This window comes from Osmia lignaria, chromosome 2, assembly GCF_051020975.1.
Source record: "Osmia lignaria lignaria isolate PbOS001 chromosome 2, iyOsmLign1, whole genome shotgun sequence".
Lineage (NCBI taxonomy): Eukaryota > Metazoa > Arthropoda > Insecta > Hymenoptera > Megachilidae > Osmia > Osmia lignaria.
Genome location: NC_135033.1, coordinates 7,348,453 through 7,361,548, shown reverse-complemented (window position 1 = coordinate 7,361,548; position 13,096 = coordinate 7,348,453). Strand labels below are relative to the sequence as shown.

At 32.5% G+C, this 13,096-nt stretch overlaps 2 long non-coding RNA genes across 2 annotated transcripts; both read left to right on the top strand.

Annotated features, from left to right (window-relative positions):
* Positions 1-8,683: 8,683 nt before the first annotated feature.
* Positions 8,684-10,365, top strand: LOC143306037 (uncharacterized). The gene is made up of 3 exons (XR_013063355.1): positions 8,684-8,846; positions 9,929-10,104; positions 10,337-10,365. It is a non-coding gene; the product is annotated as an uncharacterized LOC143306037 (long non-coding RNA).
* Positions 10,366-11,882: 1,517 nt separating this feature from the next.
* LOC117606972 (uncharacterized) lies at positions 11,883-12,882 on the top strand. Its single transcript, XR_004582109.2, has 3 exons — positions 11,883-12,367; positions 12,560-12,625; positions 12,802-12,882. It is a non-coding gene; the product is annotated as an uncharacterized LOC117606972 (long non-coding RNA).
* The last annotated feature ends 214 nt before the right edge of the window (positions 12,883-13,096 follow it).

The window sequence follows — 13,096 nt, the reverse complement described above, 5'->3', positions numbered from 1 at the left end:
TTATAAAAATACATTGGAGTAATTAAGACACGAGTAATTAACACACTAATGATCGATAATATTTTCGAATTTCTTTTAATACTAAATAAAACTGAATTTTTTAAATTAAACTTTCAATTTCACGCCTCACATTATTAATATAATATTTCTCATCGAAATATATTGAATTTGAAATACAACGATAATCATCATAACATTCAAGTTAAATTTCCAACGCGATGTATTTTCAGCGGATGATTCCGTTTTCATCGTCAAAAACATGCATTCGATTGCAAATACAAATATCAGTTTCGTTATCTGACAAGAATCCAGATAACGTGTATAAACTAGATAAAATCATTTCCTACTCGCCGTTGATATTGCGAAAGAACACCACGGATGATTTCAAGAATATCATTGCAGGCAATTTTTTTTTAGACATAAAAATATAACTATTAGAACTAACTGATAAAATTATTGTTCTGGATCTTTAGTATTAAATGGTTGTTACAGAATCAAACGAAATTTCTTCCATTTAAAAAGGATTTCATATTGTAAATAAATTTAATCCAACAATTACGTAACAATCAGTAATGTTTTAAAGTCGAAATAAAAAATGATGGGATTTTGATTATTTATTTGAATTGGATATTGAAGATTCTAAGACAACCACTTGCGACATCTAATGGTGAGCAGAGAAATGAACCCAATAAAGAATTATCTATTTTCCGGGAAATTAACATGAGAGACTATTGAGCACTACAATTTACACTTTTACTGCACACTCGAAAAAAAAGTAGTCTCTCGTCGATGTATCAACCGATGGGAGTTGGAGCCGAACGTTCTGAATTACCGACGTAACTTAAAACTTTATTTTCGCCAGTTGCCTTGTTGCGCACTCTACGATGGAACTATACTGACTGACTGAGTAAGACGACCGGGAATAATTAGATACTACATAAATGCCGCAAATGTGAACGACGAAATTGCATTTACATATATAAAACTCGCAGCCATTTGCTCATATTGTTCATAATAAAATAATTAATAAATTATACGATGATACCTTGCTTACATATAAAGCCACGAATAACTAAACGTCTATAAATGATTAGTAATTACATTATGATCAATATGATTGCCCAGGTCTCACCACGTGGAGGTTGCCGCGACTGAAGACCCGCCCGATCCGCACCCATCCGCCCTTCCTTTTGCAAATAAAAGAATATACTATAATACAACCAAATGTACTATAATACATTTTTTCAGTATTATTCCATTTGTTGTACAGTTACACAACGTACGACCCATGTACGTTCTGTAAATGTTACACAAATGGATATATCAGCTAGCCTACCCGGAAACGGTACTAATTTTGAACAGACCTCAGCATGAATCTTGAAAACATACAAAACTATTATGGTACTGATAAAAGGATCCCATAATAGAAACAATATGCAAAACCATTATGATACTGATAAAAAGTATCCATAATGGAAACAACACACAAATCCCATCGGTGAGAAAATCAGAACAAATCCATCGATGATTAACATTTTACCTTCAAATTCAGAGAAAATGAACCATATATTCCAGTCACGTGACCGAACCTACCTAACTAAAAAGCTAAAGATACAAATCAATAATTCCGAACCTTCATTCAATGTACATTGAATCCTCCCTAACTAGAAGCTAAACCATTTTCAACAATCGTTTCCACATTGCAACCTACCTACATAACAAGCTAAGATATAACCTCAGTGCAATAATAATGCACTTTTATCCATTTCAGAATTTCGTACATACCATTGTTCTTTACAGTTTAAATCCTCCCTAACTAGAAACTAAGAAATGATTCCAACGTTGTTATTCAACAATACTTTCTTGGCACAGCCAATAACGAATGCAACACCACCAAACGAAACGACAAAGACAATACAAGAGACAAGAAAAACAAGAGCAAAACAAGAACCAATAAACTCTTCGTGTACACGATCATCCGCGTCCGAAATTTTTCTAATCTGAAACAAACACACGCACATATATATGTTAATAATATGCGGAAATACCATACATCTGAACTCCTGAAACACACACAAATAAGTATTAAAAAAGGAGAAAAATAAAAAAACTGAAATAAAATTGAAATAGATACTTCTTTTTTATGCCACTGCCACTGTCTCCTGTGCTGCCATTGATGATTCTGCAACGTCCACTTGTTCTGCTACGTTCTCTTCAGCTGCATTCGCTTCTGTTCTGCAGCCTCCTCTGTTGTTCCGCAGCTTCCTCTTCCGTTCTGTAGCGTCCACTTATATTCTGCAATATCCCCGCTTCCTTCGCTGACCCTAAAACAGATCTCAAAAATAAATCTCCATTAAAGACTATAACCTGCCATCGACTATCTTCGCTGCTGCGTCCTATGCCTCCTTTACAGCTGTAGCATTTTTACAGCTTATCCTATTCCTCTAGCTGCCGCTGTTACGTCCGGTGAATCCGCTACTGCTTCCGGTGCTTCCATTGCTGCCTTCTCTATTCTTCTATAGCGTCCCTCCTCGTCTCTTCTTTCATTTTTCTTCCCCTTACTTTTCAAATTTTTGCTTTACTTCTGTTTCACCGCCTTCTCTTCTCCTATAAAACTTCACCTTTTCTTCCCTCTTCTGCCGTGTTCTCTTCCATATTGTAGCATTTTTCTTCTTCTCTATCTCCTGCTTTACTCTTTCAGAGCGTACTCTCCTCTCCTGCAGCGTCCTAACCACGTCTGTTTTCTCCGTTTGTCTTCCATCTTCACCTCTTTTCTTCTCAAGCCGTCGCCTTTTTTCTGCTTTGCCACTTTCTCTTCTCCTATGAAGCTTCTCCTCTTCTTTCCTCTTCTTTCCTCTTTTGCCGTGTTCTCTTCCATATTGCAGCATTTTTCTTCTCTGTCTCCTGCTTCACTCTTTCAGAGCGTCCTCTTCTCTACTGCAGCGTCCTAACCACTTCTGCCTTCTCCGTTTGTCTGCTATCTTCACCTCTTCTCTTCTGAAGCCGCCGCCTTTTTTTTGCTTTGCCACCTTCTCTTCTCCTATGAAGCTTCTCCTCTTCTACCTTCTTCAGCCGTGTTCTCTTCCATATTGTAGCATTTTTCTTCTTCTCTGTCTCCTGCTTCAATCTTTCAGAGCGTACTCTTCTCTACAGCAGCGTCCTAACCACTTCTGTCTTCTCCGTTGTCTGCTATCTTCACCTCTTCTCTTCTGAAGCCGCCGCCTTTTTCTGTTTTGCCACCTTCTCTTCTCCTATGAAGCTTCTCCTCTTCTACCCTCTTCTGCCGTGTTCTCTTCCATATTGTAGCATTTTTCTTCTTCTCTGTCTCCTGCTTCACTCTTTCAAAGCGTACTCTTCTCTACTGCAGCGTCCTAACTGTCAATCCACTTCTGTCTTCTCCGTTTGTCTTCTATCTCTACCTCTTCTCTTCTGAAGCCGCTGCCTTTTTTCTGCTTTGCCGCTTCCTCTTCTTCTTGGGACATCCTGCTCTTTCCTCTTCTGGGACAATCTCTTTTCTTCTTCAGTCTTTCCGACTATTCTGTAGCGTTTTTCTTTTCTTCTGGGTCTCCTTCGCTGATCTAGAACCTAGAGCATTCTCTTCTCTTCCACATCGTCCTTCTTTTCGTTGCAAACTCTAATTTTCTTCTGCACCGTGCAACCTAACCTAACGATTGCGAATGTGCCACCGTCTTCAATAACAAATACCGATGGAACCCGAATAATGAAATCTCAGTGCTGAAAACCGCGTGAGACATATCAATTTCCCGACACGACGCGTTGGCTCTCTAATTACAAATTATCATCACCACACTCGGTAAGCGTGGAACATGATTGTCATTAAATATCGCTATAGACGATCGCAATCATAACCGCGAATATAATTTGTCCATCGTCGACATTCGCGAATAAATCACGCGAGCCTTATCAATTTCCGGCCGCGACCCGTTGGCTCTCTGTTTCGGAATCTCGTCATCACACACGGTAAGTGTGACATACGATCGTTATGAAATTTCAGCGGTACCGCAACTGCAAATTTTCGCAAAACAGTTCGAATGCCTTGATCAAAATTAGAAATATGAAATTAAAATTGACTAACGGTGGCACAGACGCGTCCTTTTAGTCGCCTTTTACGACAAGCAGGGATACTATGGGCGTACTCTACTTCCCCCAGCCCATAGGGGGTGATTCGAGACGATAACAAATACAACACAAATGATACAATACAAATGTACAATACAATACCGATAAAATACGATAAACTGAATTTTTTTATTGTTTTTAGATAATATCATTTTTTTTATTGATGTACAAGAAATGATCAGGGTTGGGTTGTTATAAGAAATTAGTCGTCCATGTAGCTACATTTTGTTTTGTTATTGTTAAGATTTACCCGAATGCAATAATTTTAAGAATTAAGTAAAAAGGAAGCTAATAAAAAATGATAAAAAGGATAACGATAAAAATTAATTGAAAAAAAAAGAAACGCGTGACTTTACTTGTTAACGAAGCAATCAATTTGATTTAAATTAATTAATTGAATTTAAATGGAAAACAACATATAATGTCAATTCACAATGACGTAGTTATAATTGATGACGTCATTTGTAGACAAAATGTGATATAATTTGTAATTTAACATGTTCGCTACCAGAGTCACATATATCTATCATAATATTTTGTATCATATGTTTTAAAACACCTGCAATTCAGAGTCTGACAAAAAATCTATAAAATAATATAATATAATAATATGCATAGTCTATAGTAATATTGCTTTGTTTTATGTCATTTCATAATATAAGAAAAGAAATAATCTATGATGGACGAATTCCTAATTAAATACTATTACTGAACATGTTAAATTGACAACAGACATCTAGTGAGCATAGTGACTGTAAAATGTAGTGAAAAAGATATTAATATCTACTTAGACCAGAATTTAAGGATGATTTTCCATAAAAAGATGGAAAAACATCCTTTGATGATGTGCGATGATGTCCCACGATGTCCCACGACGATCTTATTTCTTCGACTACTCAATGAATCAGCTCAAAGATTCCATAAAAATGAGAAATATATTGAAAATGAGTGTCACACACAACGACCAACTATTAAATAGAATAGCTGTCCGAAGCATGCAACAAAAAAAAGGAATTTTTGAGCGGATTTCATTGAAGTAGTCCTTTTTCGTCCGGGCCTAGAGCCGCGGGCGAGCTTACATACTAGGTATAGACCAAGATTTAATCAAAATCAATTAACTCAAAAGTAATTGATTCCAGTTATACTAACCCAGGTGCAGACCTTTCACCGGACCTATAAGCCTACCCGAAAGAGAAATGTGATCGGTCTGCTTTCCTGGCCCTTCCTACTTACATCTAAATCACACACACCAGAAGTAAGCTACCTGCCTGCCTATCCCTATATTTAAAAAAGCAAAATTCATTCATTCCAACACACACACTCCACGGTACTCACACAACACCCGGGTGCAAGCCTACCCTAGAGAGAACGTCCCGGGACGCCTCCGTCACCCAAGCTTGTAACACACACATTTATACTTTATGTACGTACCATTTGCTGTAATCGACTGACAACGTAGCGTATATTGCGTTATTATTAATATAATATTAATGTATTGTGTCATATAAAACTCTTATTGGAATGTAAAATTATTTATGCTGTAATGCTGACTTTGAGTCATTCTGTTCTTTATAAAACTAAGTACAGTAATAATTAGTATTTCATTGATTTAAAAAAAGAATATGGTATTCAAATGGTATATTTTCTTCATATATTGTAAAATATTATTATGATTTTTATACATGAAATATTCTCAAACAAGTATCCATTCAATGTAATATGATTGTATGATATTATACATACAGTATGTAATATGGAAAATATTGATTAGATATGTAACATTTATTCTGTATGTATTTATATAAACTATTTTAGTTGAATAATAAAATCGACGTACATTCCACTAATTTAAACACACACACACACATGTGAAACGTACATCGTCCACGATACGCTAATACGTTTGTCAATCGCTGTAATATTCCTTAATTCTAAAACCGTACCCACCGCCCTTACCCAACAACGCACACCTGGGTTCGTTGATGAGCTCAGGCTAATAAGTAATGAATACGGGCAAAGAAATAATACACCTACCGTGTGAAGCTGAAAATCCTAAGCTAAAATGATAGATTAATACATAGTAAAGCTAACGGGCTAATGAACATTTTAAATTTGAAAATAAATTATTATGCAAAACATTCTTACGTTGGAACTATGTTTTCTTTGAACTGATGAGATTGAAATTGATTAGAAGAATAAAACATTAAAAAATTATTCTATTTGTAATACAAGACTCCGATTATTAAAAATTAGAATAAAAAGTTGGAATTGAATGAAATAATAAGTAAAATAATTTTATTAAAATAATTAAATTGTATTTAATCATAGCTAAAGAAAAAAAATGTGTAAAAAAAAATCACTCTACTTTAAGCAAAAACTTGAAATATCTGTTAAATGGTTGGAAATGCAATTTAATAATTAATATACATGTAATACATCCTCGGTTGATTGCATGTCGAAGTAAATTGTCTAAGTTACATCAAATGTACATTTGAAAATGTTACTTTGACGTTAGAATCTAACCGTCGCGAAATGTCTTCTTGTTCATAAAACATATTTAAATCAACAATATAATAATATACTGCATTGAAATATTATAGTATAATCAATGTATTGTAGCAAATGTACGTAATATTTACTGCATATAAAATATACAAATTTTGTATACATTATTAAAATTTAAGTATCTTTTAATTAAAAAAATATTTTAAAAGTTGTATTTTATTTGTGAAATCGGAGGGTCATCCGACTTCTATTCTACAAACTATTTTTTAAAAAGAGACAAGAAGACCCTAGCCTGAACTAAGAAATACAACAATATAAAAATGAGAAAAGATATGAAAAATATGTAATATATTTCCATGAGTATACATCCACTCATGGGTCACTATGCTCACTTAAAATAAGAATAAAATTGGTAACTCTTGGGACTCACCGAACTGGTGAGTGGCTGTTGAAAAGTAGCTGGAAGAAAGCACCCGGCGGATGGTCTCCTAAGTAGATTGATGTAGTAGGTAGGGTGTTGACATACAGGCACTGATTGATAATTCGGTAATTAAAAGAACAATAATATTACATTTGTGCCATTTTAAATTTACCATAATAATTTACTGCAACTACTTAATAATAAAACTTACCTTTAATTTGACGAAGATTCATTTAATGGTTCCATATCAAGCTTTTGATGTTTTATTCGAATGTACCTCTGCAACAAAAGAAAACACATTTTTTCACATATATGCATATATCAGTGGTACATCAGGTATATTCAACCAATTAATATTTCAAAAAATGTCCATATCCACAAAACATAAATTTTTGAATAAATATTTTGTAATTCTTTAACATTAATCAAATTTGCATGCCTATTATATTATTAAACGTGTCTATCACCGTATAAAAGTTAATTCTGAATTGTGAGAATGTGATAATCAACAAATACGAAAGCTTGAACAATGGCTGGAATAAGTGAGACATTTGAATTTCCCGCTATAAAGTATCGAAGATTATCGACGCCATGTTGAAATAAAATCAAGATTACTTTTCTCAACTTTAAACTCCAAAATATAAGAAACAAAGTAGAAAAATATAAGATATTGACGGGATTTAAGAAATTGTCGATATAAAAGCAGAATAAATGAAGGAAATATTTTTTTAATTCGTATCTATATCGGCAGAATAGTCAAAAACTGTAAAATCAAGTATCACGATTTATAACAGTAAATTATGAGAAATATGTATTGAAAACATGAAAAAATGCAATAATGTTAAAGAAATTATTGATATAAAGGGAAAATAATTCAGATTCTGTTCTTCCAACTTCACAGTCAATTCACGGCAAGAGCAAAAAGTTTTACTTCGCGTATTTTTGAAGATAATGTCGAATTAATGTCAAAAAACAAAGAGCTAGACTTCTTTTCGGCTATTCTTTCTCTTTTTTGTATTTTCAACACCTAAAAGACAATTTAATTTAATGTTTGAAGATAATTTAATCTTACCTGTTGCAGACACGTGCATAACGGACGAAGTTTCGAAGAGAAATGCTGCACTGCGTCACAAATCAAAGCATTCGCTCACACAACGACGTGCCTGATTGGTCGAAATGAGAGGACGCCAACATGCCGCGACCAACCACAGCCATTGGTAGAAGTTTCGAAACTGTAATACTAATCGTAATGGAAACGTTCATACAATAAATATCAACGAAAAAATCGAATAATGTACTTTTTTTAGCAACACCCGTCTTGTATTATATTTTGTATTATTGTAATTATGTAATAAATAAAGGGAAATATTACTTTAATAACACTTTCCTATGGTGTGATTTTGATAAGAAATATTTAAGAATATATTATTTCAGATATAAATTTTGACACTTATGTGCAATGTATGCACAAAAATTATGTAGAAAAATTATAATCAATCAAAAAAGCATAGAATTCTCACCAGGTAGTGAAAACATTGTGGGAAATACTGATCGAAGATAAAGAAGAATTCAATCCCCATAATAGTGAGTGGGGATTTTAGCTCACAAATCGATAACCACAATCAAGTATAGAAGAAATAGTAAAAGAAAAAACAAATGTAACACAACAGAAAAGCAGAAGATGTTGTACTAAATTGTACAGGAAGATGCTATGGCAAACAATGGAATAAATTGACTTGATAATACTAGATAGATATAATCACGTTTCAAGAAAAAGCAGGTATTTAAATAAGATTAATGAAAATTTCATTTATCAATAAAAATCAAATGGAAAATCAATAAAGTGAAGGACAACGCAGAAGATGAAGTTGAGATAGTGAATGGAAGACTCATTTGGAATAACATAAAATCTAATGAATATCTAAACATGTTAGCAACCTCAGTAACAGCGACTAAAGTACCAATGAATACTTTCTATAACAATATAATTGCAAAAATAAAAGTAGAAGCAAACAGATCTGTTGATTAGGGATAATAATGCATAAAAAAAGCAGATCAAAAAACATGGTTTGATTAAAAATGATACGATTCTTGTAGGAAGATGAAGGTTAAATCAAAATTAACAACACTCTGTGTACACAAATAGCAAATGGAAGAAGCTTCTCCTTACAATTAATCAACAAAATATAACATTGTCTTACCATGTTTCTCTCTAGTATCAAACTTATATTTAATACTATGGTATTAATACTATTGTATTAAATATAACATAGATTTAGAGGAAGATAGGAAAGCTTGATATACTCTTGTATTATCTGCTTAATGTACAATAGAAAACTGTATGTTATTTTATCAAATGCTCTCAATCGATATGAACAAATGAGTGATTATTTTGATTTTGTTTGGCTGTGTAACACAGGAAACTTTTTTTGCCTAAAATGCTGCTTTTTTTTAATTATTAAAGCAACAACACTGCATTTACATTGGCAAGGATTCATTTAATAGTGTTTTATTTCTTATCCAAATATAATTCTGTAAAATAAGAGTACATATTTTTGCAAACATGTGTTTCAATGATACATCATGTGTAATCAACTAATTAATATTTCAAAAAAAACTACTCATACTTAAAAGAATTTTTTAATAATTTTTTTTAAATCATTAATATTAATCAAATTTCCATGATTATTATGTTATTATACATGTTATTCATTGTATAATTTTGAATTGAGATCATCAATAATCAACAAATACAAAAGCTTAAATATTGGTTAGAATAAATGAGATATTTGGATTTCTAGCTAACAAGTATAGAAGGTTATCAACGTCATATTGAGCTAAAGTTAAGACTACTTTTTTTAGCATAAAACATAAAAATGTCCAAAGTGGGCAGTATGTCCAAACAGAGACCATAATAATATTGAGACCATAATGATAAGTGTATCAGATATCAAAGTTACAAAAAATACAAGACAAAGTTGAAGAGAAGACCGGAGTCATGACTTCTGACATCATTTCCACATTGTCTTCAGAAATGCGTAAGCTGAAAATTTATACCCTATTTTGTTGATACCTACACGAATTAAAATAACATATTTCACTTTTATTCTGCTTTTATGGTGATAATTTATTAAATACCATTAATATCCTATGTATTTTTCTATCTTTTTTCTTATTTTGGTGCTTTAAAGTGAAAAAGGTAATCTTGACCTTATTTCAATATGGTGTTGATAATTTTCAACGAATCTTTCCGTTCTTTTAATGTTAAAGTTTCAAAGCAATTCGAAGTTTCTACCAATGCCTGTGATTGGTCGTTCCATTATGGCGTCCTCATATTTAAACCAATCAGATTCATTGTTGAATGGTGTGTGGCGCGGAGTGTGGTGGAGTGCAACAGTCCTCATCGAAGCTTCGTCCGTTTGGCACGTGTCTGCAACAAGTAAGATTAAATTATCTTCAAATATTAAATTAAATTGCCGATCGGGTGTTAACAGCACAAAAAACAGAAAGAAACATCGAAGTGAAGTCTGAATTCTTAATCTTTAACATTAATTCGGCGTTTTCTTCAAAAATACGCGAGTTGAAAATTTTTGCTCTCGCCACGAATGCGTAATAAGAGTGGAACAGCAGAATCTGAATTATTTTCTCTTTTATATCGTTAAGTTCCTAACCATTATTGAATGTTTTTAGTGCTGTTTTACACAATTTGCTGTTTTTAATTTAATAACGTTCTTTCTTGAGCATCGTAATATTATTCCTGTTTAGACCTGTTCGTGTACTTGCTTAGGTATCGGCCAATAGCAGAATATACCGAACATTGCCGAGTGTTGTCGAAGTGCCGACCGGTCTACGATGGGAAGGAAGGTCTCGCCATTGCTCTCTCGAGCGTCGAAGTGAGAAGACGAGTTTAGGTCGCGCTCCCGCATAAGCAATACAAAAGTACGCATAGTCTATTTATTTAAATAATTTGCATAAATTATCGACTTCGATCGTTTGTTTATTTGTTGGTTAAATTTAATTTGCATAAATTTTTATTTTTTATTTGTTACAGATATTTATTTGACTTCAAAAAGGCGCCATGGGATACGACGCCATTGATATTGGTTCGAAATATAATTTTGTAAAGGGTATATAATATAATTGGTAACGTTTTAATTTATTATAATCAATTATTAATGCTTTTTTTGAATCGTTGTTAAGTGTAAGCATGTTTGATAATTAATTGGTATCAAGGTCAAGGAAAAAAAGATTAAAGAAATTTTCTTTTGATCAATTAATAGAAAAAGAATAATTAATTTTTCATTTTATTAAATAATTTCAACTAATAATTTAATACGTGTGTTTTAAATTAGAACAAAATTGAAACAACGTGTATTCTACTGCAGATGATTGCTTTTCTTCAACAATTATTTAATTATATTTTCATTATTTTAAACAATTTGTTTTTATTAAATCATAGTAATTATATTATAATATACAGCTTTTGATGCAAGTTTAAATTAAAACAGAATCACGTTATTAAATCACATGCTGTTTAAGCATGATTAATTATTGGACTTTACTTATTGAAAAGAATTAGATAATTTATAAATCATGCCGTAACAGAATTTCCAATAATTTGTAATATGCTTACAATCTTAACAACAAAAATCCTCTGCTTTAATACAATAGTCTATTATCTTTATTACAAAATGATTTTCTATCGATCTAATATTCATTGAAATAATTATCAACAATTATTCAAAACATTTCATTTCAATCTAGGATCAATATTCAGCTTTAACAATATTTGTGCTCGTCCAATATATTTCACGAACATAGATATTTTCATATACAAGTCATTAATAACAGTATTTCCGTTACGAATGTTCAATAAGAAGAATGTTGTTTTGTATATTTCCACCCAGCCCATTCCTGTTCACTAAGTTTTTCTTTCAGGAATTGTTGTGGCCGCGCGCAATGCGGTCGGTAGAGTCAGTGTTTGTACGTACATATTTCCAATGTTTTGATTTTTTCAAGGGTGAACTGGCCCTGAATAGAGTTGCGCTTGTACAGTTAGGAATCACGCGAAAGTAGAGTCAGTGTTTACTGCGTATAATAAAATATTTTCTAGAGCATCGCGGCTCTGATTTTCCTTTTTCCATCGTGAAAGTAGAGTCTTTACAATTGTTCGCCGGAAATTATTCACGGTCGCGTTACTATTTTTATTTTTAATTTTTTTTTAATTGCTCGATATATTCGGGATTAGAGTCAAAGCACCACTGAAGAGGAGTTTTGGGCGTTGCTCCATAAGGAAAGAGTGTAAGTATCTTATTACTTTATTTAATTAATTTTAATTGAAATAGAATAATTTACAATTTCAATACTTGATAATTGAAAGTTCTTAATTGCTATTGCTAATATTTTATAAAATTCAATTTCATATATAATTTTATTAGAATAAAAATTGATAATTTGCAAAATTAACCGTAATTCTTTTTTGTTTTGTTACAGATGAATTTTTTGATTGCCGAGTTCCTGGATATCCTGATGATGGCTTTCTTCACGACTTCCGTCTTGGTACGTTACTTAATTGCTTTTTATTAAAATAGAATAATTTACAATTTCAACCCTTGATAATTGAGATTTCTTTTTAATTGCTAATATTTTATAAAATTCAATTTCATATATAATTTTATTAGAATAAAAATTTATAATTTTCAAAATTAACCGTAATTTTTCTTTTTCTGTTACAGATGAATTTCTTCACGACTTCAGTATTCTCCTACAAGGCAGCCTCCTACCTGGTGTTGTCCATCCTCCTACTTGATTGTCGGAAGAAGAGTATATCTGCGAACGGTGAGTCGCATGTTTTATGGTTCCTCTGGTGCCCAATCATGTCGTAGGACGAATGGTCCGAATCGACACGGGCTACTAGTTGTATACGTGCTTGGCAAGCATAGTGACCATGGGTATGATTATACATACCCATGAGTAGTAACATTTTTCTTGTTTCATTTCATTTAGTTAGGCTAGGTCTTCTTGTACTCC